This window comes from Paroedura picta, chromosome 3, assembly GCF_049243985.1.
Source record: "Paroedura picta isolate Pp20150507F chromosome 3, Ppicta_v3.0, whole genome shotgun sequence".
NCBI lineage: Eukaryota > Metazoa > Chordata > Lepidosauria > Squamata > Gekkonidae > Paroedura > Paroedura picta.
This window is the reverse complement of record NC_135371.1, coordinates 26,667,276-26,693,219: the sequence shown is the minus strand read 5'-3', so window position 1 is coordinate 26,693,219 and position 25,944 is coordinate 26,667,276. Positions and strand designations below refer to the sequence as shown.

Genomic DNA, 25,944 nt, shown 5'->3' with positions numbered 1-25,944 from the left:
TTAATAAAAGTTGTGGCCTATTTACTGCCATTAAGTGTCTGTTGGTTTATTTGGCGAAGAATATTCCCCTGCACGGCAAGGGCGAGTGGGACTTACCCCGGGCGCGTTTGCCGCTGCGGGGAAGCCCTCGCCGAAGAAACGCAGGGTAGGGGACTACAAGTCCCAGCGACCCCTGCGGCGGCGTTCGGGAGCGCGGCAAAAGGACGGCTGGGAAAGGAGGGGGCCAGGTCGGCTCTTCCCAGCCTCCTTTGCCCGCTCCATATAGGGAAGCGTCTGAGAGGCTTCTGCCTCTTTCCTGCTTCCCTTCCGTCGAGGTTGCCCACCCTCCCTCCCTATTTACAGTGGATTGTATTAATTCCATGTTTCAGCTTTGTGGAAGTTAAGATGATCAGAAATTGTTAAGAATGTATATGTTACTATATTCTCATGTTATGTTTCCTATATTGCTAGCATCTTTTTGTCACAACTGGCGGGTTTTGGGCATGGGGGAGGAACCATTGGCAAGCAAGCCCAGCCTGCGTGCTGGCATGCTTTTGTGGGGGACCTCTGTAAGAGGTTGTGGGTAAGCGGTGCCGAAAGGCCATCACTCATGGAGGATGAGCTCGGGCGGCAGATCCGCATTTCCGGGTGGCCCGGAACCCGGCAGGGGTTCACGCCTCAACGGGTTCCCAAGAGGTGGTCACCTCCCCTTGTCATCCATCAGGGCATTGGGGGCACGGGGAGCCCAAGGGGGCGTTGGAGGGCCCCGTGCATACCTGATGATGTTGCGTGTGGCTGCCTTGTGGTCAGGGGACCACAAGAGGGCTGGTTCAATTCTCCCCCATGCTGGTCAACGCTCTATCGTTAATAAAAGTTGTGGCCTATTTACTGCCATTAAGTGTCTGTTGGTTTATTTGGCGAAGAATATTCCCCTGCACGGCAAGATCATTTTTCAGATTGGATGGCTTCAGAGTGTTTGTCAGAGAGGGTTAATAAAACTGATCATGGACACTTCTGTTTAACTCATAGGTAACTAATGCGAGCAGGGTTTTTTGTTGTCGAATCTGGTAATTCAGAGCCTTTTTATATGGGAACATATGCATCATGTACTCAGTCCATACTGAACTCTGTATTGTCTGCTCTGATTAACCACTCCTTTTTAGAGCCTTAAGCAGATGTCTTTTCCAGCCTTATTTTCTGTGATCCTTTATCTGAATATGTCAGGGTTTGAATTCGGATGTAAATCTTGTGCTCTACCACTGTATGCTGGCCATTTCCCATAGGAACTTTTCATTTATTTGATTCTTGGACCCCTATTTCAGCTACTTGGCAGTTCGCCCCCTCCTTGCATAAGTGGCCCGACACAAGACCATACTCATACCCTTCAAGTCATGGGGTGGCGCCCTGCTGTGGCTGTGAGCTTCCCACTCATATAACACTTATAAGAAACAGACAGTGCAGAGTATATAAAGGTACAGAAACAGGGCAATGAGGTTGTCTCTGCTGTCCTGAGCTGTGTTGTCTGTTTCAAAACAAAAAAGGGAAAATACATTAATTTAAGCAGCTTGCACCCTTGCTTTCCATTTGAACAGTCTTGAAACAATCAATGCAAATAAGATAAAATATCGCAATAAAAAAAAAACCCAACAGAAATGGCACACTGAAGCAATCCAGTAGGGTGAGGGTGAGACATTATGCTTCTTCCTACAATGTTGCTTTGTTTGTTTGTTTGAAAGCAAGGTCTCACTGCCTTGTAGGGCACAAGTGCAACAGAAGTATAAACGAGGAGATCCTTGGCTTGGGTAACTCGGCAACTCAAAGGTATTATGTTTAAGTGATTTCAGATTCTTTCAGTAGCATCTAACTTACAGTGTCAGCCACTTTTACCTCTTCCTTATTTCCAAGAAACTCTAGTTTCCAATAAGCAATCGACAGCAAGTTTCTGAGAATACCCTGGGGGGTGCCAGACATTCATTAGCCCCACCCAAAGGCAACAGTCAGACTAATTTTTCAAAGTGTGTTTTCATTTCCGATATGGGCATTGACAAAAATGAAGTGTGTGTGTGTTTGTGTGTATGTGGTTTAAAAGCATCACTAATACTTAATATACACCCTCTTGGAGGTGGTTTGAACAAGATATGTTGTAAAAATGCAAGTTATTCTTTGTGTTGTGTTGTTTTGTTGCTTGGTGGTGGGTCTGTTTTGTAAACAACCTGATGCCTTGGCCTTGGGGAAACTTGCAGCTGCTCCAGTCAGGCTCCCTGTAGACATTTTGACTAAGTGGGGATTGTTGAAGAAGGGAAGTAAACAAGAAAACAGCACATATTAGATCATCTTGAAACCTGTTTGTGTGCACCAGTTGTTTTTAAGGACTGTTTGCTAGCCGTGCACTTAAATTTGATTTCAGATTTCATCTGCTCCAAGCAGTCATTTGTTGCTTTAAACAATATTAACAACTTGAATATTATCTGTCAAAAATGCATCAGGAAAGGTGATGGTGTAATTTTCTCTCCAGTGGCGTACAGGTTAGCAGTACTACATTTGCAAAGTCTTTGCGGACATCAGTGTATCTAATTCTTAGCCTGGACCCATCTGTAGATACCTATATTGGCAGATGAACACATAAGACAGATCTTTCTACAAACCTGAAAAAACCCCTAGGTTTGCAGGAAACCCCCCTGTAATCTTAAAACAAAACAAAACAGGGTTCTTAATCAAATCCCCAAATAATAGAAGCAATTCCTGTATCTTTAAGAAATGAATGGCCTCTCAGTGGCTGTTATGCTGTTGTTACGCAACCTCTACTAGCCTTGCAGTGTCAGTTTCTGTTAGCGAAATGTAGAGGGAAGCCTTTTGAAGGGCAGTTTTGCCCTGAGGGAAACTCCTCAAGGCCACGCCTCCAACAATCACCAGTTGACTTGCCACTATTTGGGGGCCCTCACTTTCTTTCTTTCTTTCTTTCTTTCTTTCTTTCTTTCTTTCTTTCTTTCTTTCTTTCTTTCTTTCTTTCTTTCTTCCTTCCTTCCTTCCTTCCTTCCTTCCTTCCTTCCTTCCTTCCTTCCTTCCTTCCTTCCTTCCTTCCTTCCTTCCAGTACAAAAATCTACCCTACAATAAACAGCCCCAAACAAAAATTATTTCAGGGCCTAAGGAATAGAGGAGAGTAGGGCTGAGCAGCAAGTTTCCCTCAGAACAGACTAGAGTACTCTTTTCTCCCAAATGTGATTAATTTTCATTGTGTTGTGCTGTAAAAATACCCAAGAGAAAGACTTTTTTCTGAAACATTTACTTACTTCAAGGTTTTATCAATATCTGTCAAGCAAAGGGCAGAAAATATATTTTAAACACATTGGATCTGACAGTGTAAAAGTAGATTAAAATTTGGCACAGTTCACTGATTGGTGGTTTTACTGTAATTACTATCTGTTTTGTTAGATAAGGAAACATATAACCTTTAAGGGACATGAGTAAATTTGTATGTTGGTAATTTTGTAGAAAAAAGTGAGAATTTGAGAGGGTCTGTGTAGCAAAAATTCAGGTGTCCTGGTTTGAAGCAGCAAAATAGAGTTTGAGTTCAGTGGCACCTTTTAAGACAAACACAATTTTATTCAAAGTATAAGGTTTTGGGTACACTTTGGGTGACACTTTGTCAGTTAGCAGACAGCTTAAACCTTATATAGCAAAATGAAGACCATAATGTGTTGGATCCTACAGTTTATGAAAGAAACCCTTAGACTTCAGGAACCTCTAAAAGTTTGCTCCGGAAGCTTGGAACAGATTGGAATGTGGTGCAAGAGGCTCTTGGAAGAAAGAGAACCTGCATAAATTACCCTCCTCTCTTGTGTGAAGAGCTTGTGCAAGCTCAATGTGGATGATTTGTGCCAGGTTCTCCTCAAGCTGTATCTTTTGCAGTCTCACTCTGGCCAATTCTGCACTGGTGGAAAAGGCTGGGAGGGTGCTCATAAGGTAGTTGGGTTAATCACCGCTTCCACATGATGTTGCACTGAGCCAGCCCCCTCCTGGGCCTGGCGCGTGTTAGGCTGCTGTTGCCACGCTTTAAGGGAATGCAGATATTTTCCACGTTCCCTTAAGCGCTTGGGGGAACAACAGGGCCTAGCCCGGTGGAAGAATATGTGGATGGGAAGAGATGGACCTTCAAGGCCTGGCTCCTCCCCATCCCGTGGAGGCCTGGAGGGGCGAAAAATGCCCCACTCAGCTCCACAGTGCTTCGAAGCACTGTTGGGCCGAATGGAGCATTTTGGGTTTTTTGCATACCCTGCCTGTAGTGAAGCCTTTCTGCCATGACTGCATTCCCCATGGGGACACAGAAAGTGACAGACCAATTCTGTCAGTGAAATGTGTCCCCAAGGAGCAATGGAGCATACTGCTTCACTGCAACATGCAAATGGCACCCCAGAGTGGCGCACCTGGTACGGAATCACCCTCTGAAACTGAGGGTCATCAAAATCCCAGCAGCAGTTTTTCACAGACAACAAAAAGCTGCAAATAGAAAGATCCATTCTGTGAATTGCTTCATTACAGAGGGAAACAGCCCAGTGAAATTAGAAAAATGTTATTTATTGTTTGCATTTACAGTAGTAATGTATGACTAGTACATTAAAATTATATTTGAAATGTCATGTTTCCTCTGCCTTCACATGTACAAATTATTGTCTTATTGAAAAAGGTAGCAATTCACCAAACATTCATCATACAGTTTTTCTTGTTTCAGCAACCCAAGAACTGTTTGAGCAAATCCTTCCTGCGACGCTAGAGATGAAAAGGGGTTAAATCCCTTGCAAGACTTCACCAACATGAAGGAATTTGTGTAATGCCTATCACTGGTAAGTGAATAATTCTACACTGTTATTCACTTTTTCTATCATGAATATATATTATTTTACTTTACATTAAAAGAGTAGCCAGTAGAAACAGTAACAAGTGTATTAGCTATGCATGGTCTACATTTACTATAAAAGCCATGAGGATTGGGAGGCTACAGCATGGAAGAAGAAGGAAGTGAAATTGCTTTCAACTCCTGACAGCAGAGCTGTGCTGATGGAAGAGATGGGGAGAGCCATTTTGTCCCCTTCCCCACTGCAGGCTATCTGTTTGCATCACTTCTACAAGAAGAGTTCATTTTTATACCCAACTTTTCACTACCCAAATGTGTCAGAAACAGCTTTATGGCTCAGTGGTAGTGCATCTGCTTTGCATGCAGAAGGTCTCAGGTTCAATTTCTGGCATTTCCAGGTAAAAGGATCAGGTAGGAGGTGATGTAAGACCATGGAGAATCACTGCCATACTGAGTAGACATTACTGACCTTGATGAACCAATGGACATTAGGTATAAGGCAGCCTCATATATTGGGGTGGAGAAGGTGATTGCAAACCACTTTGAGACTTCTTTGAGTAGTGAAATGCAGGGTATAAAATCTAATTCTCCTTCTCCTTCCCCTCCTCCTCCTCCTCCTTTTCTTTGAATCTCTTTCTAGCCCTCATTACACTGAACCACCTGTATAGTCCACAGCTTTGAATCCTGTTTATAAAATCATACTTTTAATCCCTGTTTCCTTTGTTTCAGTTTACACTGCCAATACTAAACCAATAGCACAGTATACTGGATTTTAGGTGTTTGTGCACAGAGTATTTCAATAATCCTTTGGGATATCTGTAGTGTTGAGTCTCATCAGATCTGTAAAGCTAAACAGGGTCATCCCTGGCTAGTATTTGGATGGGAGACCTCCAAGAATATCTATGTTGAGGAAGGCAAACCTCATCTGTTCATCTCTTGCTTTGAAAACTCTCTGGGATGACTTGAGAGCACTTTCCATCATCACCTGTAACCCGAGTGTGGGGACCTCTGTGAAGAGCCTAATTCACTGGATGGTGGTTCTGTATAAATTTGCACAGAAGTCATCTGTTTGGATTTAAGAGCAATGTGAGACAAATTCTAATAGAAGAGGTTGAAAGTCATGTAAATTTGTAGGGGAAACACTGGAAAGAACTTTGTGAAGACAAAAAATGCTGAAAGCATGAGCAATGATTATTTAGTAATTATTAAGGGCCTTCATGACAGTAGCTTCAGTGGTTGCCTTTACTTTTAATGATATCACCACTAAAAAAAGTAACATGACTGCTTCTCTTTAAAGGCTTGTCTGAGTAAAGATAGCAGTAGATTTCTCCCCCTGTATACTTTACTACCCCACTGAAAATTCTGTGATGTGATTCTGCTTTAAAAACTCTTGAAAATGTTCCTTAGTTCTTCTTTTTAAAAAATCAATTCCAGTATGAAACCATCTGCCAGAATTTAAGTTGTCCCTCACAGGCTGTCTTGTGTACATCTGTCTGAGGCTATCTGAGAACCACTGATTCCATCCCATGATAAATTCTCCATTGCTAGGTCGAGAACTACTGTTTGGGTCAGTCACATGTATTTATAGGTCAGTGTTGGTTCACGTACATACAGATTGTGTGTGAGAGAGAAATAGAAGGTTCTTATTACTTTGGAGTGGATCCATACATGAAATGTATGCACAAACGTGTATGTTCTTCCTTTACTCAAATGAATTTGTATGCCATTCTCAGTAACAGTTTGCTAAACATAGCAAAGCAATGGATAACCAGCCAGTTTTTAAAAACAGTACTGTCTCCAAACAGGGATTTATTGTCTTCTCCCTTTAAGCAGTGTTAAATGCCAGAGGAGTGAGCAACAACTGCCGTCTGATTCAGATCAGAACAATGCTAATTCACATCAGGAGCAAATCATTTGAAGCCAATAGAAATTCATCAGCATCATTCCAATATAAGTAGAGGTCTACAAAAAATAATGGGAAATTCTGTTCCACTTGATGTATTTTCCACATGCCTTCCCACAATGGCTATCTTAAAATATTTTGAGAGACTACACCAAATGGAACTTTCTTAAGTTTCTTACTAATTATTCTAGCTACTAAGAAGGGGTACAATAGATGCAAAGGACACTTTTAAGCTTACCACTTTTCAGGGGAGTGCAGGCAACCTCCTGTCCTTGCTGTTCTCCCTATGCTCAATCATTTCAGGAGTGAGAGAAAAAAATGGTGTGGGGAAAATGGTGGTACTCTAGGAATATTCCCCAGTCTTATGATAAAGACCACAGAGATTTGGGGGGAGGGGATTCCTAGAACATCACCTGGAAGTGATGTCACATTCCTTGAAATTTTCTCCTCAGGAACCTCCCAGCAGATCTCCTGCAATTTGCTATTGCATGGCTGGCAACCCGAGGAACATTGGACTTGTAATCAGACCTCCTTTTTGCCTCTCTGGCCTTTTTTGCACCAGGAATTTGGCTTGCTTGTCCGGTTGCGGGGCAAATTCCTGTTTCTGCATGACATTGGTGCCAGCCTGGGGCTATCTCAGGTCTGGCCTAACTCAGGCCCTCATTTACCCCATGGTAAGGGAGCGTGGATTAATCCACGTTCTTTTTTTATGCCCTGGGTGTCAACAGGAGCTATGTCAGGCCTGGGCCGCCTGGAAGGTAAAAGTCAGGCTGTACAATTCCACAACCTGTCCCAGCTCAAACACATGCTGCAGCCTGGCACAGAGTCCTCCATGCAGTAAAGGTTTCTGTGATTCTTGCCACTAACCTTTCTGTCCCTAGTCAGGCAGCTTACTTTTGAGAAGTTTAAATGGTTCTGAACATTCTGTGACATGGCAGCAGCTCAGCCATTGGCAGACAGGGTGTGGAAGATATTTAAGTGAAATCAGATCTGTGTCAACTCTGAATTTTAGGGCCCTATGAGACTTCTGATGGCAGGTAAAATGGCTAGATTTTATTTTATTGCAGGCTTTCACCCTTCTGCTTTCCAATGACCTTTGGCAAACAGGGGAAATTACTGTTGCTGTTGTTTCTGACATGTCATTCACATATCTATGAACAAAGGGAATTCTCTAAAAGGATGTCCATGATGGTTGTTAGAAAGAGGATACAGATACTTAGTTTTAAGTGCTTACTGTGCTTTCTTCCATGCCAGTATAGAACAGCAGCCAATGATATCCTACTTTGTCCTTTAACACTGACAGCAGTCGAAGTAATCTTTGTTCTCCTCCCCCTTCTTCATGAAACTTTCCTGCAGGAGGAGGAGGAAGAGGGGATGTAATTTTAACAATTTAATATATACAGCCTAATGTGTTTTATAAGCCTGGTGTGCTTGATCCTATCTATTTTGGTTTCCCTCCTAACACAATGAACCAAATATTGGTGAAAAAAATTCCGATTTTAGCTGCCATAATAAAGAACAGCTAGATTTCATAAACAGTTATGAATGTTGGCAGCTGCCTATCATATTGTATAACGTCCTATATAGCACATGAAGACAGTGTCAACTTACATTTTATCTCTGAAGTAGTTTCAAAGGGCTTATTTTGCTTTCTCTTGAGTCCTTAACCTAATTCAAGTAACATAATTGGCAGAATATTTTTCCACATAACTAATTGGCTAGTTTCCAGTGTGGAAACCATTGTCTGACTTGATGATGATCAGAAATTAACATGACATTTGCGTGGTGGTAATGGAATATATTAGTAATGTAATTCTTGACTGTAAGAAAGAGTCCATCTTTCCCTCCAACTTATGATCAGCAGGATGGGCTGAAAGAATGATGAAATGTTCCCAGCAGGCAGTTCCCAGCAGTGGCTAGCCAATCTCTGTGTCAAATTTTGTTTTAAATTCATCAGACAAAGCTGTAATACTTACCAATTAATTACCACAAATGTCAATTAAAAATCTACCAAATAATGCAGTAAGATTAAATTTCAATTAAAAGAATTACATTTAGCAAGGGGGATATAACATTATTTTAATGAATTCTGCTGAAGGTGACAGATTATATAGATATGTTTGCGCACCGTAGGTGGATCTGAATTCATTGGGCAATATGAACTGCATAACTTCATACATATATTAATTGTGAGAATTATAGCCACCACAGCCTATGTCCTTAAGGAGTTGAGAGCTCAAAAAATATCACACATCATCAAATGAAAGAGGTTCCTTGTATTGTTATGGCATTTTGTCCACTTGGCATCTTTGTACTAAATGTGTTTATAAATATTTTTAAATAGCTGCATTCATGAAATTGGACAGCTGACTTCATAAATTATGCGGAAGAACTTTTCTCATTAATTGTTGTCCTTTCTGCACTTTCCCTGTCTCTCTCGTTCATCTCCCAAAGTAACCAATTATTTTCCATTTGTTCTGTAATGTTCCTAATGGAATAGCACTATACCAAGGGTAGGCAGAGGAAGGATTATAAGTCATATCCATTTGAGAAGGATATTCACTGGGCTTTATAGCTCTGTGCTGCTTTTGTATGGTAATGTGCTATCCAGGAGAGAAGCTTTGGTAGCCCAGCTATGGTCTTTGTGGGCTTTTTGTTGCCTACCTGATTTGTGTGTGTATGTGTGTATATATAATTTATTTTTTAAAGTATAATTGTCCTTCCCTAGAGGTTTAGGGTGGCTTAAAAAAATTAAAATATACAACAATTGTTAGGTTTTAAAACTCTAAAATTCATAATTAAAAAACAATTCCATTTATACAACCTTCAGGCTGTCTCCTCTTTGTAGGAGGGTAGATAATAGCTGAACTTAGGAAAGTCATATACATTCTTAGATATTTTGTTTGGAGTGGACTTTGAAGCAGGAATCTCAATTACTATTTCTAGGCCCTCATCTAGGCCGGGCTAAATAGCTTGGTTTTACTGATTAAGATCCCGCAGGACCCTGATCTCATCATAATAAAGGCTGGACACAGAACTGCATCTTGCAGATACTGTGGTTCAGCTAATTCTTTTGTGAGCTGTAGAATATAGTTATTTATTTATTATATATATATGTTCCCCTCTTTCTCCTGAGCATCTCAGGACCCGAGGTGTGTCATCTTCCTTATTCTGACACAAGATATAATCCAGTTTCAAAAAAAAATGGCGTAGATGGAGGGCAACAGACATAACTTCTAAAACCGTGCATGTAATTCCGATGACATTCCAATTGCCAGTCTTCCTTCTCCTCCTCCTCCTCCTCCCTTTCAGCCACTTAAGAGAGAAGAGTCAGCCCTGCTCTGCGACAAGACACTGTAGGTAAACCCCATTCCTCAGGCAACCTTCCTGGCCACACTCAGCAGTGCCATGGGCAGAGAGCCAGCTCCGGTGCTGCTGTTCCCCAGCTGGGTCACTCCAGTCCCAACTTGGTTATGTTAGCTGGTGCTGTGGGACAAAGGCTGACCCCAATGGCTCTGCTTGATACAGTGAGCTAAATATTTCTGCTTGATACAGTGAGCTAAATATTTGAACCTCAGCCATTGAAAAATAAAACATTTTGAAAAGGCGGCAGAGTTTAACATGCATTTTCTCTATAACTGGGAAATATATAAAACATACAAACAGGCATATACATATATCAGATAAACATATGCTACTGCTTATTCAGCAGCCTGCTGTGAGGTCAGCGGAGATTTGTGGGAAAGCAAACCTCTTTGTTTGTTTGTTTCTTTTCATCTCTGTATTGGACTTGTTTACTTTTTGTATTGATATATCTGAAATGCAGTGGAAGGCGAGTACAGAGAGCCTGCATACTGTCAACAACACATACTCCTGCTGACCTGGTGACTTCTTTCAAATGGCAACAGCATGAAGCTGCAGCACTTCTTCTGTCCCTCTTTATGTCCCATCCCTCAGTTTTTCCATTAATAGAATGAGAATGAACAACCAGGAGCAAGTGAATGGTGTAGAAATCACATATTCACAATATCTCTTTTCTAGTAGGTGATGGAAACACAATTGTCAAAACGATACTAGTTGGAATTCACATAATGCATGCCCCCCTGAAACCTGCTTGCTGTCCAAAGAAAAAATTTCCCAAGTGGCTTAACCCCTAAATAATAATACAGGCAATAATTCAAAGTCCCAAATACCTGCTTCTGTCTTCTTTATTTTCTCCTTCTTTTCTGGAAAGAACAGGTATGATAATAGCTGCAAAACCAGAATCTGAAGCTTTGATAGCTACTTTAAACACCTACTTTCCTCATGTACATGAGAAGCCCTAAGTTATCCATGGCCATACAGCTTCCTTTATAGACATGGAAGAGTATAAGTCTTAACTACTTATAACTCACGGTGACTGCAGTGAGCAGCAAATATTGTTATTGCAGTACTTTTCCCAGATGCTACAATCACAGGAATGTTTCCTTGGTAAAATCATGCATTGCTTAATGCACAGTTTCATTCATAAAAGCAAAAGCTATGAAGAGCTGCAGCTGCTACTAGAAATGACCTTTGTGTTTCAAATAATTCTGAAAAATGCTAGCACTAACCTATTAACAAGACAACACTTATTTTGATTATGGATCTGTCTTTATATGTTCCAGCCCAACATGGTTTCTTTTCATGTTAGTCAGGTTTGTTAACACTAGAGCACTCATTGATTTTCAGCTGTAAACAGCATTGTGGCAGCTACTGAAAAAGGACAAGTCCGGGTTTTTACAGATCATGGCCTAGAATCATATGCCATAGGAGGTGGCCTCCAAAAAGTAAAAAAAAAATTACATATTGGTTGAAGCCATAATCAGTAAGCCAGTAAGACAGTAAATCACCACTCATGTTTCAATGATTCACATATTAGACTCTTCTTTCTAATCATGCTCATTCTGATATTTTTCATTATTTTCCAGGATCCCACTCAGCTACACTTTATAATTAGTTCAGACTTTGTATATAGAGTGTATTGTTATAATTCTGACCACTGAAGAAGACCCAGTAGGGTCAAAACGCGTTTGGTCTTATGTGCAGTTAGTTCTGTATAGTTTTTATGTAGTTTTTAGTAAGGAGGAGCTCACCACTTCCTTAGGCAGTCAATTCCACTGCTGAACGACTCTGTGAATTTTCCCCCCTGATATCTAGCCAATATCATTCTCCACATAGTTTAAATCCATTACTGCATGTCCTATCCTCTGCTGCCAACAGGAACCTTTCTCTGCCCTTTCAGATACACAAAGACAGCAATCATGTCCCCTCTCAACCTCCTCTTCTCCAGGTTGAACATCCCCAAATCCCTTACTCTTTCCTTATAGGGCTTGGTCCCCAGGCCCTGGATCATTCCTATTGCTCTCCTCTGAACCCTCTCAATTTTGTCCAGATCCTTTTTGAAGTGACAAAAACCTTGCTGAAAGGGGTACAGTAGGCTGCCACATCAGAACAACATTGTCTTGGGGGGGGGGGGATGCTGAGTCTGCCCATCTTATCCTTCATTAATTCTTTGCTGCTAACAGTGCTTGAACAAAGAGCTGTAGACCAATTGCCAGTAAAATTTGCTTTGTGAATTATTTGTCTCAAGTTCTGGAAGTTCTTTGCAAACAAAATTTTAAATGGTTTTCAGAGAGTTGAGATTGATCACTTGGCAGTGCTCGTGGGAAAGGGACTGCTGAGACATGGAATTGGTATATTAAAATTTGTGCCCCCTCCCAGTTTTTAGATTGTTCTGCGAACCCCAGGTGCCCCCATAGGTGCTGAAAGCAGGTAGGACTTGCCCATGGATTTTGATAGGCATCTTTGAAATTTCATGGTTTTTTGTACCTGTTTGGATACAATCTGGTTTCAGATTGTGCCATTTTCAAAAGCAACCCTAGTTGATTTTAGGTTTGCCCAGTTATTTGCTCTTTCTTATTGCTTAATTTTTTGAATTTGTACTGATATAAGGCAAGAGAGCCTCGAAGAGCCTCTTGTGGCACAGAGTGGTAAGGCAGCAGACATGCAGTCTGAAAGCTCTGCCCATGAGGCTGGGAGTTCAATCCCAGCAGCCGGCTCAAGGTCGACTCAGCCTTACATCCTTCTGAGGTCGGTACCAAGGGTCAGACATGACCCAGTGCTTGCACAGGGGATACCTTTACCTTTAAGGCAATATCCTGTGACAAATATATTTTCTTTTGGCAGTATTGGGCCAATAATTTCCATAATTCTTTTTGTTAGACAAACCTGATTTTTTAAATCTTAGCACAGTGTTTTCTGGTTGTTTGTTCTTATGTCATTTTGTTGTGTTCATTTTAAATTCTGCCACTGAAATGTATGAGATGTGACAAGTGTAAATATGTAGTTAGACAACTTTAAAAGTATATTATTTGCTGATGGACCATAATGGTTCCACTGAAGCCATTATACACAATCATATGTCAATCTGTTATTATGATGCTAATGGAGATATTCATTCTTTTCTTAAAACATGAAAAATAATTATTGTCCTTGTGCAATAACTATTTTTAATTGTCAGTATTGTTTTCTTCCTTTTAGTAACAAAAGAACAAATTATGTCATGGATAAGACTAATAATAGCATTTATTTGTTTGTTTGTTTGTTTGTTTATTTGTTTGTTTATTTATTTATTATTTCTGTGCCTCCACTCTCCAAAAGTCTCGCAGCGGTTCACAAAAGTAGGTAAAATACTGGTAAAATATAGGTGCTTGAAGATGGTTATCAGATCCCCTCTCAGTCGTCTCCTCTCCAGGTTAAACAGACCAAGCTCCCCCAACCTTTCTTCATATGTCTTGGTCTCCAAACCCCTCACCTTCTTTGTTGTCCTCCTCTGGACACGCTCCAGTTTGTCTACCCTTTTCAACTGGTATGCCCAGAACTGAACACAGTACTCCAAGTGAAGCCGAAACAGAGCAGAATAGAAGAAGAAGAAGATGAAAAGTTGGTTCTTATATGCCGCTTTTCTCTACCTGAAGGAAGCTCAAAGCGGCTTACAGTCAACGTCCCTTACCTCTCCCCACAACAGACACCCTGTGGGGTGGATGAGGCTGAGAGAGCCCTGATATCACTGCTCGGTCAGAACAATTTTATCAGTGCCGTGGCGAGCCCAAGGTTTTATCAGTGCCGTGGCGAGCCCAGCCCAGCTGGCTGCATGTGGGGGAGTGCAGAATCGAACCTGGCTCACCAGATTAGAAGTCCGTGCTCCTAACCAGTACACCAAACTGGCGAATACAGCAGTACCGTCACCTCCCGTGATCTGGCCATGATACTCCGTTTGATACAGCCCAAAATCTCATTTGCCTTCTTAGCCACTGAATCACACTCCTGACTCATGTTCAATGTATGGTCTACTTAAACTTCTAGATCCTTTTCGCACATGCTACTGCAAGACAAGTCTCACCCATCCTATATTGGTGTATTTGGTTTTTCCTACCTAAATGCAGAACTTTCCGTTTGTCTCTATTGAACATGTTATTCAGTTTAGCCCACTTCTCAACCCTATCAAGATCATCCTGTATTCTGTTGCTGTCTTCTGTTGTGTTTGCTACCCCTCCCAGTTGAGTATCGTCTGCAAATTTAATAAGTATCCCCTCTAATCCCTGAAGGCAACCAGCCCCCAGACCAGGACTCCTCCTAACAGTACCCAGGTCCAACACAAATAAAACATGGAACTAAATCCTGGAATTTTTTATCCCCCTCCCCCATCTTGGTGGCCATGGATAAAATTTAATTTTCATTCAGTATCTGGTTAGTTAAAAAGATATTTTCAGTACTAGGCTTCAGAGAGAAGTCCTTTATTTTGCCAACGGAGCAATATCAAGTAATTTCCTATCAGAGAATTTCTGACAGCCACAAGAAGTCAGAAAGGTAGTTGAAACTGTTTGACTTATTAAAAACTGAGTGGGATCAGGTGGGTCAATATTCAAACATACAGAAAGTCAGGAACTTAAACTTGCTTATGTCCACATTATTTTGCCTTAAAAATAATAGTCAAAGTGTTTTATTTAAGTAGTGAGAAGATTGTTTGCCCCTTCCGTAATAGAATGAACTAGAAAACAAAAAAGAGAAACTTAATATCCTCTACCACATAATGTTAAGAGGGCTCTTTCCATTGCAGGAAGAAGAATGCTAGTTAAACAACCCATTTTTCATAACAGTTACTTGGAGATGGATTCAGGTGTTGGTCTGAAGCAGCAGGACAAAGTTTGAGACCAATGATATCTTTAAGACCAAAAGAGTTCCATTCAAGGTATAAGCTTTTGTGTGCATGCAGATATCTGAACACCTTCTGACACCTTTCCTGGCACCCACCAAATTTTTTTTGAGAGTGGGTGGGGTCAGGTGAGGCATTCATAGAATCATAGCGTTGTAGGGGCCATACAGGCCATCTGGTCCAACCCCGTGCTCAGTGCAGGAATAGCCTAATCTGATAAGTATCTGTTCAGCCACTGCTTGAAGTCTGCTTGTAGGGCTTCTGATTGGCTATGCAGATTAAAAGAAATTGCATTATATAGAACTTCTTACTGAAATGTTGAAGAGTTCCTATAAGATTTATGTATAGCCTCACCTCCTGTTATTTTGTGGTGAGCTACTCCTCCTGCAGGAACCATTTTGCTGTTGTGTTCACCACATTGCCTCATAATTCCAGAGGTGCTTGCAGGATCAGAAAAGTTGGGGACCCATGTACTTACAGATGTGATTGACCTGTAGAAAACTGAGAAGAGTTAAATCTCATATTATTTTCTTCACTCTTAAAAGAAAATCTCAGATCTTTAAAGCCTTTAGACTTGTACTCAAAGGGTATATGCGTCTTTTGGAGTAATGTCTTTGTCAACAGAAGACAAACAATAAATGTTTTTCCATTGTGGATGGAACTTTATAGAATTTCTGCATACAAGTTGGTTGATCTGAGGTTCTTCTTCAGGCATTTATATTTGTGGCCATATTACCAGTGGTGGAGATTGGTTCTTTCATTTTTAGAAGGAACGTGGCCAGGAAACTTTTGAAAGATTTCTAGCCTTCTTCTCATTTTGAAATGTTATAAAATAATCTGAATGACTTTTCATTGCTGTACTGAAGGTCTTTTTTGAGCTATTTAAATATTTATTAGTATCAGAATATCAGGTTTTCTAAATAATTCTTAAAGCACTTTCATGAACACACAAAAACTGTTGACAGTACTTTAGTGGAATAGAGTAATTCATTTTTTTGGACTCACTCAAGTGTGATTGGCTGAGTTACTCAGGAATTTATTTTAAGGAAAAGTCAGTGTCAACCGAAAAATGGTTCCATTCTGAAAAGACAAAAATTCCCTTACTTGTGAAAATGTGTCTTGGCAGCCAATTTGACTTCTGATACAAGATTTAACACTTCTCTTGAAACATGAATATTTACCATGGCAACAGCAACATTGCACACCACATGTTGGAGATTTGTTTTCTGTGCCTCCTGGTTTGCATTGGCGGCATGGACCCACTTTTTGTAGATACTCCATGCGTGAATCTTTACTATACCTCTACTCAAGTGTCCACATGCTAAACTGTCCATATAAAACCCCAGAATTCAGAAACAGGAAGACAGGTTTCTTAATGGATGTAGTAGCTATATATATGCTGAATGGGTTGTTTGGTGTTTGCTGCATTCAGCCACGTGCAGCCACAACGATAGCTTTTACAGTTGTTCTCCAGGAGCAGATGGATTAGGAGATCTCAAATATGATTGAAAGAGGGCTATGCCAATAAAGGTGTCTTGAGTCTTAAATTGAAAGAGACATGCTTGTGTTTATGCACTGGGTTTTTTTGGGAGGGGTGTCAATGGACTTCAACTTTTATTTTTAATCAAAGCTGTTTAAGTTTGAAAAATTGTTCTTGAAATCCCCATGTGGGAGGAAGAGGGGTACATGGTAGTTTGTCAGAAGGGCATATACAGATGGGCATATACAGAGCATCCCTAAACCCTGGATTTTGTAGGTAGTCAGTGTCCTGTGCTCTCTCAAATTGCAAGGAAGAGTCAATTCCAAGGAGCTGAGTAAAGCAACTATACTGGAGTTCACAATACCGCTGCTTAGCAGTTGGAGAGAGAAAGACCGAAGACTGCAAACAATGTTTGATTAAACACACAACAAAGGGAGAAGCATAGGAAACACAGCACCCTATATGGTAGGAAAAACTCTGATTATATACAGCAGCTACCATGTTTCTGGGCATTCTACAGATGGAAATTTGAAACCTTTCCTAGAAACTATGGATCCTTTTAACAGGCAGACACACACAAGAAAGGAAGACTGACCATGCCACCCAAATGCCTCCACTTAGCAGAGAATACCTCCTCCCCACGCATGCACACAGAAAGCCTACTGTCTCTTCCAGAAGGAAATAATTTAGATCTCAAGAGGAGAATGCTCTGAGGAGCAGCATTTTGAAGACAAGGGGAGATATAGACGCTCTGGCAGCAGCAAAAATGCGGATAAGGGTATTTACAGCAACTCTTGCAGTTATATTTCCATTTGCTGTGTGGTGAAAAGCACTAGAGTGGGTAACAGGACTAAGAGTTCTAATCCTGCCGTGAACAAGATGGCACTCACCTTTGGGCCAGCAAGAAGCTGATGAATAGTAAAATAAAAAAGGAGGAATAGGAGCAGGAGTTACACCTCACATACCACTTCTGTAACCACACAGGAATAAGATACATTGTGAATCAATTTGAATCCTTCATTGGCAGTATGGCATAGCAAGGCTTAGCTCGCAGGAGGAACCTTTTTCAAGCCCTGTAGGGTTAAGTATCAGACTGCTCTGAAAGGAGGTTGTATAGTCTTCCAGTCTCCATAACCACCTTGGAGGTTTCCACTCTGGGAGCAAGAATGTAGTAACGGGGCCAATACTTTATGTATTACTCTGAGGGCTGTTTAGGTTGCTCCATCGGGCTGATACTTAAAAAGATTTCTGTGAAACTAGTGCACTGCCAAAACCATCCTGTCCAATACTTATATGATCTAAACCAGGGGTAGTCAAACTGCGGCCCTCCAGATGTCCATGGACTACAATTCCCAGGAGCCCCCTGCCAGCATTCGCTGGCAGGAGGCTCCTGGGAATTGTAGTCCATGGACATCTGGAGAGCCGCAGCTTGACTACCCCTGATCTAAACCTTTTGGGGTCTGATGTATTGTTCCAGTTAACTACTTGTAATGTGACTATACTGATTAGATTTAATTTGTATGTGGGTATCTTTTTATCTTTTTCCAGAATTAACATTAATAGCAGTGGATCTACAATTTCTTCTGCACACAATCAATATAATCGTCTAACTGTGCTATACAACCCGTTTATTGTGGCACAGAAGTGATAAGGGACATTTGGGTCATTCACAATGATAGCAAAAATATCTGGTTACTACAATTATTTCTATTCACTTTAGTACTATTTTCGTGTTTTGCATCTTTCTTGTTCTTAGAATTTGTCAGGTTTTGAATTTTAGGCAGTTTTTAAAAAAACATTTTAGCATTTTGATTTCTGCAAGTGGTATACTTGGTTCCATTCTGCACTAAAATTAAGTGCTTCAATGACATTTTTAATACTGTTGAAATACTATCTATTTAAATTCCTTTTAACCTATCTGTGTATTAAATCAAATATCCCATTGGGATTTCAATTATGCATGAATATGGTACACTTGTTTGTTACTAAGGTGATTAGCATGTCAAGGTTACGTGGATGCTGTACTATTATAAAGGCAATAATACAAAAAGGGGGAAGTAATGGCTAAAATCATTGCATTCTTATAGAATAACAAAGTTTGAACAGCATCCTTCAGTTGAGATTGTATTCTGTGAAATTGTCTATATAATAATTTGAATCCAGTGTTATTTTTACACCATTGCAAATGACTAGGAAGTTATTTTAAGATATATTTATTAAGGAAATAGTTATAGTTAGACAAGTCATTGCAGCCTACATATACTTCCTTGACTTTCCTTTTTATGATGTTTCAATTGAATACAGAATATAAGTTTCTAAATTTTACAGGAACGTATTACAGCATATTTCATATGGAGTGAAAAGGAGTATAAAGGTCCTTTGTAAATATGGAGAAATAAGGGATCATGTGACTCATTGAGATAGGGCCCCTCCATTCTTCTTTCCCTTGTGTCCCACTTTGTGAAAAGGGTGCTTTTGCTGACCAGGTGATGATGGTTAGGCTTGGAGCAGATAACTGGACAACTGGTAAGCAATGACTGGGGAAAGGACGATAGTGGTGGAAACAACTTACAATCATAGAGTTAGAAGGGGTCATACAGGCCATCTAGTCCAACCCCCTGTTCAGTGCAGGGTCAGCCTAAAGCATCCATGAGAAGTGTCTGTCCAGTTGCTGCTTAAAGACTACCAGTGAGGAGGAGTTCTGCTGCTATATACTGACTATAAAATCCCACCCTCAAATATCTAGTCAGTACTGTTCTACACATAGTTTAAACCTCTGCTGCCAACAGGAACTGCTCCCTGTCCTCCTCCAAGTGACAACCTTTCAAATATTTAAGGAGAGCAAACTTCCTGCATGCTTTCTTGCCATTCCACGTACTGATCAACAGGCCACCAGCGGTGGGGGAGGTTTGGAACAGAAAGTACGGAAGATATGCTGTCCATCAAAACATCCTCCCCCAGTCACTGCTGGCTAGCTTATGGCAGGGAGTTTGGAGCATGCTGAAGACACTTTCTCCTCAAAACTACATCTAGCTAGACTGCCTGGTTTGAGTTCTTGGTTTTAAACATTATTTTGCAGTTTCCTGCGAGCCTGGAAATTTATAGAAAAATCTTCCATTATCTGTAGTATGGAGCCGCATTCAGAGTGAGATACATATATAGCAGCGGTCCCCAACCTTTTTCCAGTTGAGGACCACCTCCGGGGGTGGGGGAGAGCTGCCGGCCCGGGTGCCACACATGGACATTTTCACCAGCAGGGGGCGCTAATGTGCATGCGTGGCAGCTCTGTGCATGCATGTTTGTGTCTGCTGGAGTGCCGGAGGCCGCGCCTACCTCTTCCCCCCCCCTGTCACAGCAAGAAGCTAGCCGGGCCGAAAGCGAAGCGGCCACTTTGGCGAGCTTCTCGCTGCGGGGGGGGGGGGGGGAGGCAGGTGCGGCTGCCGGAGGCCTGGTACTGAGACCTTCCACGGACCGGGGATTGGTCCCTGATATATAGGACTTCCTGTACTTATCTATCTATGTAAAAGTGTATGGCACAGCCCTCTTGTACCACTTTTGAATGGAGGTGAAAAAACACAAGAACTGTGGAATGGATTTTAGTGCCTGCCCTTAAAGAATGGTTCACTTTATTCATTCGGTTATTTTAATTTGATATTATTTACAATTTTTGTTCTGTTTATAAGGTGCCTTGAGTGTTTTTTTTTAGTAGAAAGCTGCACTATAATTTTTAAAAAATAAATTAATGAGTTGAACAAATAGCTCCTTGCACATAGAATGGCTGGAATACTTTCCCACAACATGCTGGTGTGTAAGAGAGCATTCAATCATGACTGTTCCTCACAACAGTGTCTCCCAACAGTCCACTCACTCTTGAGGAATTGTCTGTGATGGCCCAGGCAGGAGCATCTTCTGTTGCTTCTCAGCTGCCATAGAACAGGCTCTCGGAAGAGTTGAGCAAAGGATCTAGTCTTGTGGTTTTCCAACAGCATTGCAAGACTGAATTATTTAAGATTTATGGGGCATCTTGTATGGCTTCTAGTTTAACTTGTTGTCAGCCATTCAGTCGTGATGGACTCTTGGCGATCCCATGGCACAGCTGTCAGCACCATCCCCGATTCCACACCACTTCCCTCAACTGTGCAGTGCTTTGGCCGGTGTCCATCTCTATTGTGTTGAATCTCCTTACTCTTTGTTGGCCTGGTTTCTCTTTTCTACTGACCAAGTTTGATTACTTTTCTGTTATATCTGTTGTAGTCATCTGCCTTGTGTATTGACTATTTCATTAGCAGCAAAAGCCTATACAGTATAGAAAACAGCTCTAAGAAGGAACCAAGCTCCAAGTGGCTGTTTTAGAGGACAGACCTAGAGTAGAGATGCACTACAGGCTCAATCTGATCACTCAAGCAAGACAAGCTAAAATGGCCACTTTGAGTTAGGTTCTTTCTTAGAGCTGCTTTCTGGGCTGTTTAGGTTTTTGCTGCTGCTGCTGAAATACCGTTGAAACAAGGATATACTGGGACCTTGTTCAGCTCAGATTTCAGCATCAACTCTTATCATTGTTTAAAGGAAACACAATAGACTTTATTTTCACCTTTTCTTCATTGTGCTCCAAAGATATAGTCGGCCACACAATTTGTTGTTTCATTTGCTTTGCTGTGTTGTTTTGGTGTTCTATAGTGCTTCTGTTGTACACTGACTATGCCAGGAGAAAGGGCATATATACAAATATATTGTAAATAAAAAATAAATGAGTGATTCTGTGTGTATTCGTAAGTAGTATAGTCCCTGTGCTGTAATGCAGAATCATCAATATATCTAATTTTCAACTATGGCTACTTAAATCTGGAGATGGTAACCACAAATAGACAAGCAGTATCTTTTGACAAACTCAATAAAAAAAGCACTCAGATTTGCAGAGTTGAGGCTGCCGGAGGGAAGTGAGGAGAGAATGCTGAAAGGGGGTTGGGGGGTTGGATAAAGGTAAATTGGCTGGTTTGTGTGAAAGAGTGAAGAAAAAAGGAAAAGATACTACAGGAATGAGAAAGAAAAAAGAGTAGAGGAGGGAAACATTAGATGCTCTCTTGCAGGTGATGAATTTGTAAATATTCTATTTGACAGAATTGCATGTTGTCGTTGATTAGACCTTTAATTTGGCCTCTGTAAGGGGAAATAAATTACTGATAGTTTGGAAATAATGACTAATAATAATGCCCCATTACTGTAGGATTCCTCTGCTTTCTCCCTTTGAAATTTGATTTCTCCCTACATACCCTGATCCTCAGAAAACTAGACTGTTGTTACATCTGAACTGGAGAAATTCTCGACATAATTGCAAGCTATGGTTTCTCACAGGAAGTATGGGAAGCACTCAGAGTATGTAAGGAGGAGTAAATGCATCAGCCCAAATTTTGTTGGTATAAAGCCAAACCATTCCTGGATTTTATATATGAATTAAACCCCTTTCCACAGAAGCAGGTGCAAGGAAAACAAGGAATGAACTGTATTTTAAATATTTCCTGTAAAATGCAACATAGTGTTTGGCGCTGTTCCGGGGGCTAGAATAGCTGTGAAGATGGCTTTCAATTATATTGAGTAAATTTATAAAATCATTTGCTTACTGAGTTTTGGGCAGTTATGTTCAAGGAAATGTTCAGGTACAATAATTTATTATTACTACTATTACTACTACTACTACTACTACTACTACTACTACTACTATTATTATTATTATTATTATTATTTATTATTATTATTTCCTGCCACTCCCGAAGCTGGCTCATGGTGGGTTACAACAGTCCTTCATAAAAAACCCCAATAAAACCCCATTAAAAACAGGACCTGTTGGTTTTCTGCCTGAGGCACAAGTATTACAGGTACAGAAATCTGTCTTAGAAAAGCAAATGGGAATGTTAATCTTATTGTGGTAGAACAAATTGACATTTTTAAGATCAAAAAGGTTTTATTCATTTTGAATATAGCTTAAAACTTAGTTGTTCTTAAAGGTGCCACTGGTCTTTAAATTTGTTCTGCTGCTTCAGACCAACACAACTACCCACTTGAATCTATCTTACGTGGTATTTTGTCTTTTATTCAGTCTGAGGCAGCTATTGACGGGAAATACATTTTAATAGAAAAATATAAGAATTCCAGATAAAGCAGTTAACCTTTTCCATTAAGCTAGTGAATAATTATTAGATGTAGGGTGGATAATGTAACAAGTTTTATTATCTCTTAAATTCTCATTTCTTGTGGGAAGTTCAGCCAATACCCAGAATATTTACTAAGTCAGGATACAGTTACCCTGGAGTACTGGGCCATTTTTACGACTCTGCTCAACAGAGTACCTCATCCCTTTAAAGTTCTAACTTTGGTGTAAGGATATAATCCAAAACACAACATTGCTAAAAACTGTTCTGTTAGCTTCCTCAGTATTTTCACCTGATTCATTTTCCTCTTTATTTAATATACAAAGGTCACCAGTCATATTGGCTGGTATTTAACTAAACTAGGACTAAAATTAGAAGTAAGAGAATAAGCTTTGTGTGCAATCATTTTGTGTTGAGACTGTATAAGTCAGAAATTTGGAAGTCAGCAACTTGCTTTTAAATTTAGTCCAGGTCCCCAAGTCACAACAAAGGAAGAAGATGCAATTTATGTAGGCTGCATCCATGGAGTTCTGAGCAGTATCCTTAGTAAGGCCTCTTCCAGGGTTGCCCTTATCACTCCATAGTGATTTTGTGACACAGGCCTGTCATTTAACAGTTTTTGTTATAATTTATTTCACATAAGGGTTATAGGAAGGGTTGTGTTGGTATGAGGTGAGTTTAAAACTTCTGTCTTTGAGGTGAAGCTCTGAATTCTTGGTTCACATTTTTGTGTGAAGTCAAGTCAGAACTGATTCCCTTTTTATTTTGGTTTGCCGTAATCACTAATGACTGTCTTTTATCTACCACAAATAGTATGTTCAATTTGATCATTGCTTTGAAATACAGCAAATATGAAAAAGATTTGCATATGTTTTTTTGGGGGGGGGTTGGTTTTAATTTGGAAGTACAATTTATACTATAATGGTGTATCCCAGTCTCTTCCTCAAGCAAGTAGTTTATCCAAAGTTATAACACCTCCCACAACAAGAAAAAAAAATGGTTGAAAAGCAACGAAGCACACAATTACATGATGAAAACCAATAAAATGTACCATACCTCTAGTGATTGCATGACTGTATAATAAAAATTAAATGTAATTACATTTCCAGACCCTGTATGAAAATCCTTGTAGAGATGCCTTTGTTATACTTCAGATTTCCAAGCAGTGTTGCTCATTTCATATCTGCTATATCTTAAATGGAATTTGAGAAATTAAGTCAGAATAGTAGGATGCTACGTCTCTAAAATTTATAACAGAAGGTATTGGAAGCTTCTCAAACTGATCACATAGTGCGCAGTGAAAATTGGTTGTGGGCATGTTAGAGAAGAGCTGCAGTGCAAGGGAAATCAAACTAGAACTGATTTTTGCATAGACACAGGAAGTATTAAATGTCTCACCCCTTAAGCTTTCTCAACAATTGCTGCTTGAGGAGCCCATGCATCTCACTGGGATACAGTGGGGGGATGAAGACGTGAGTTCTACATTAGACTGTTCAGAAAAAACTCTGACTAGGAAAATAAAGTCCCTTTTGCTTTCTGTCCCCTGTACATATTAGCTTAAGATGCTTAGAATAAAGAGAACGTAAGTGTAGCACTTTGATTGGATTGTAAAGCATCAAACAGTCAGGAGGAAGATGCATGGACATAGAAGGTATTCTGATGTCCAGAAGGGAAAACATTGGAACCAGTTAACATCAAAATGCTGAATAAAAGTATAAAGGGAATGAACTTGTTCATGGGCTTTTGTGTAAGACTGGAGGGCAGAGGAGATTTTGGAAGGAACAGTAGATGGAAAGAAGAAAGACAATGTTGCTCTGATACTAGAATCCACGTTGGAAGATAGAAGATTTTGTTTATTCCCACTGAGTGTTACTTTGAGGTTCAGCAAGACACATGGGGGCTGGCATTCTGCCACTCTATAAAAAAGATCAACCCTTTATTCTCAAACTGAGAAAATAAGTCACAACAATGGGTTTTTGTGCTGTGTTTCCAGTTCTGAGTTCAAGATACTTGCTTCCCTATTGGCTACCTCTTCAGGCCTCATTTTCTGTTCCCAAACCAGATCACTTAATCTATTCCCTAATAACTTTCTTTTTATCCCTGTCCTTTGCCATTGATATGCCAGCCAATTAATCTCTCTACCTGATGTCTTCAGCTGGATCTATGTCTTATGGATACAACTTCAGGCACAATTGTCAGTAAACTGTTGCCGCTCTACAAATGCTAGTGAAATAAATAGAATTTACTTTGTTTTGATTTAAAAAATTAAAAAACAACTATATTATTCAAGAACTAACTATACTCAACTATACTTAATGCTTGCACATTAGTATGTAGTAGAAAATCTTCACCTAGAACAGTAATACTTTGGGGGATTTAAGTAGGAATTGTTTAGTTGTGTAAAATATCAGGCTAGATTCTGAAAGCTAGATATTTTCAAATTTTTAATACCCCTTCTCAGTTTTCTTTCATTTTTATATGAATTCCAGAAGAATAATTCAGATTTAAAATATTTGCATGCAAGTGATCTGTGAAGAAAATGGAATGGGATTGGGCAAGATAAAAGCAAGGTGCAAACAGGCCAAGGTAGTTGGGTCTTCTAGGTGCTCAAACCAGCGGGCAAAAGCATGCGCTCAAAAGATTTACTGGCTCCAGGGACTGTAATGCTTTCTATTGTCTGTCCTGAGTTTGCCAGTTGCCCCTATCTTGATCATGCTAACCTAGCCCTGCTGATTCTTGCCAATGTAACCTCAAGGCTAGATTGTCATGAACCCTGATTCATGCCGGTTTCGCTTTCTGTAGCCTGGCAAGGCCAGGCATTGTAAAACTGTAAATCTGTCCTCTGGCTCCATGACTCCCCTGCTTTCCCAGCAGGGCATCCCTATCTGCCTGCCTTATCAAACTGCTCCTTCCACCTTGCAAAGACAGCGGAGATTCAACAGAAATGTAACTGTTGGGATCAAAGCCGAGCCATTAGGCCGGCTGGGAATTCTTGCACCTCTGGTGACCTATGCTCTCCCACCTAAATGCCTGTGTCCCCTTCCCCTACCATATGTACTCTATAATAACCCTGGTGTGTCTATTGTATCTTCGTAACTGCCATGATCTTTGCTCCACAGGTTTGGCGCGTTCCAGTTTTTCTGTAGTTTCTGTTTAATAAAGATCTTCCATGGACTGTTGAATCTTGGATGTCTCCTTACCATGGACTCTATGGGCTGGGCTCAGCTTGATTCCTGACATAGGAATCAACACAAGATCATACACAAATACATTAAACCGCCCAGACTTTTGGTCAGTGAAGGGCAATATTGCCTGTTCAGATTGGCAGCAGCTCTCCAGGATTTCTT

The 25,944-nt window shown here is 40.4% G+C and overlaps 1 protein-coding gene across 15 annotated transcripts in view; it reads left to right on the top strand.

Moving 5' to 3' along the window:
* Positions 1-25,944, top strand: part of FOXP1 (forkhead box P1) — a 613,965-nt gene that overhangs the window by 87,197 nt on the left and 500,824 nt on the right. For all 15 annotated transcript variants that reach the window (XR_013228958.1, XM_077325163.1, XM_077325165.1 and 12 more), the window contains exon 2: positions 4,710-4,821. The gene's annotated coding sequence lies outside the window, so the exon portion shown is untranslated. The remainder of the gene's footprint in view (positions 1-4,709; positions 4,822-25,944) is intronic.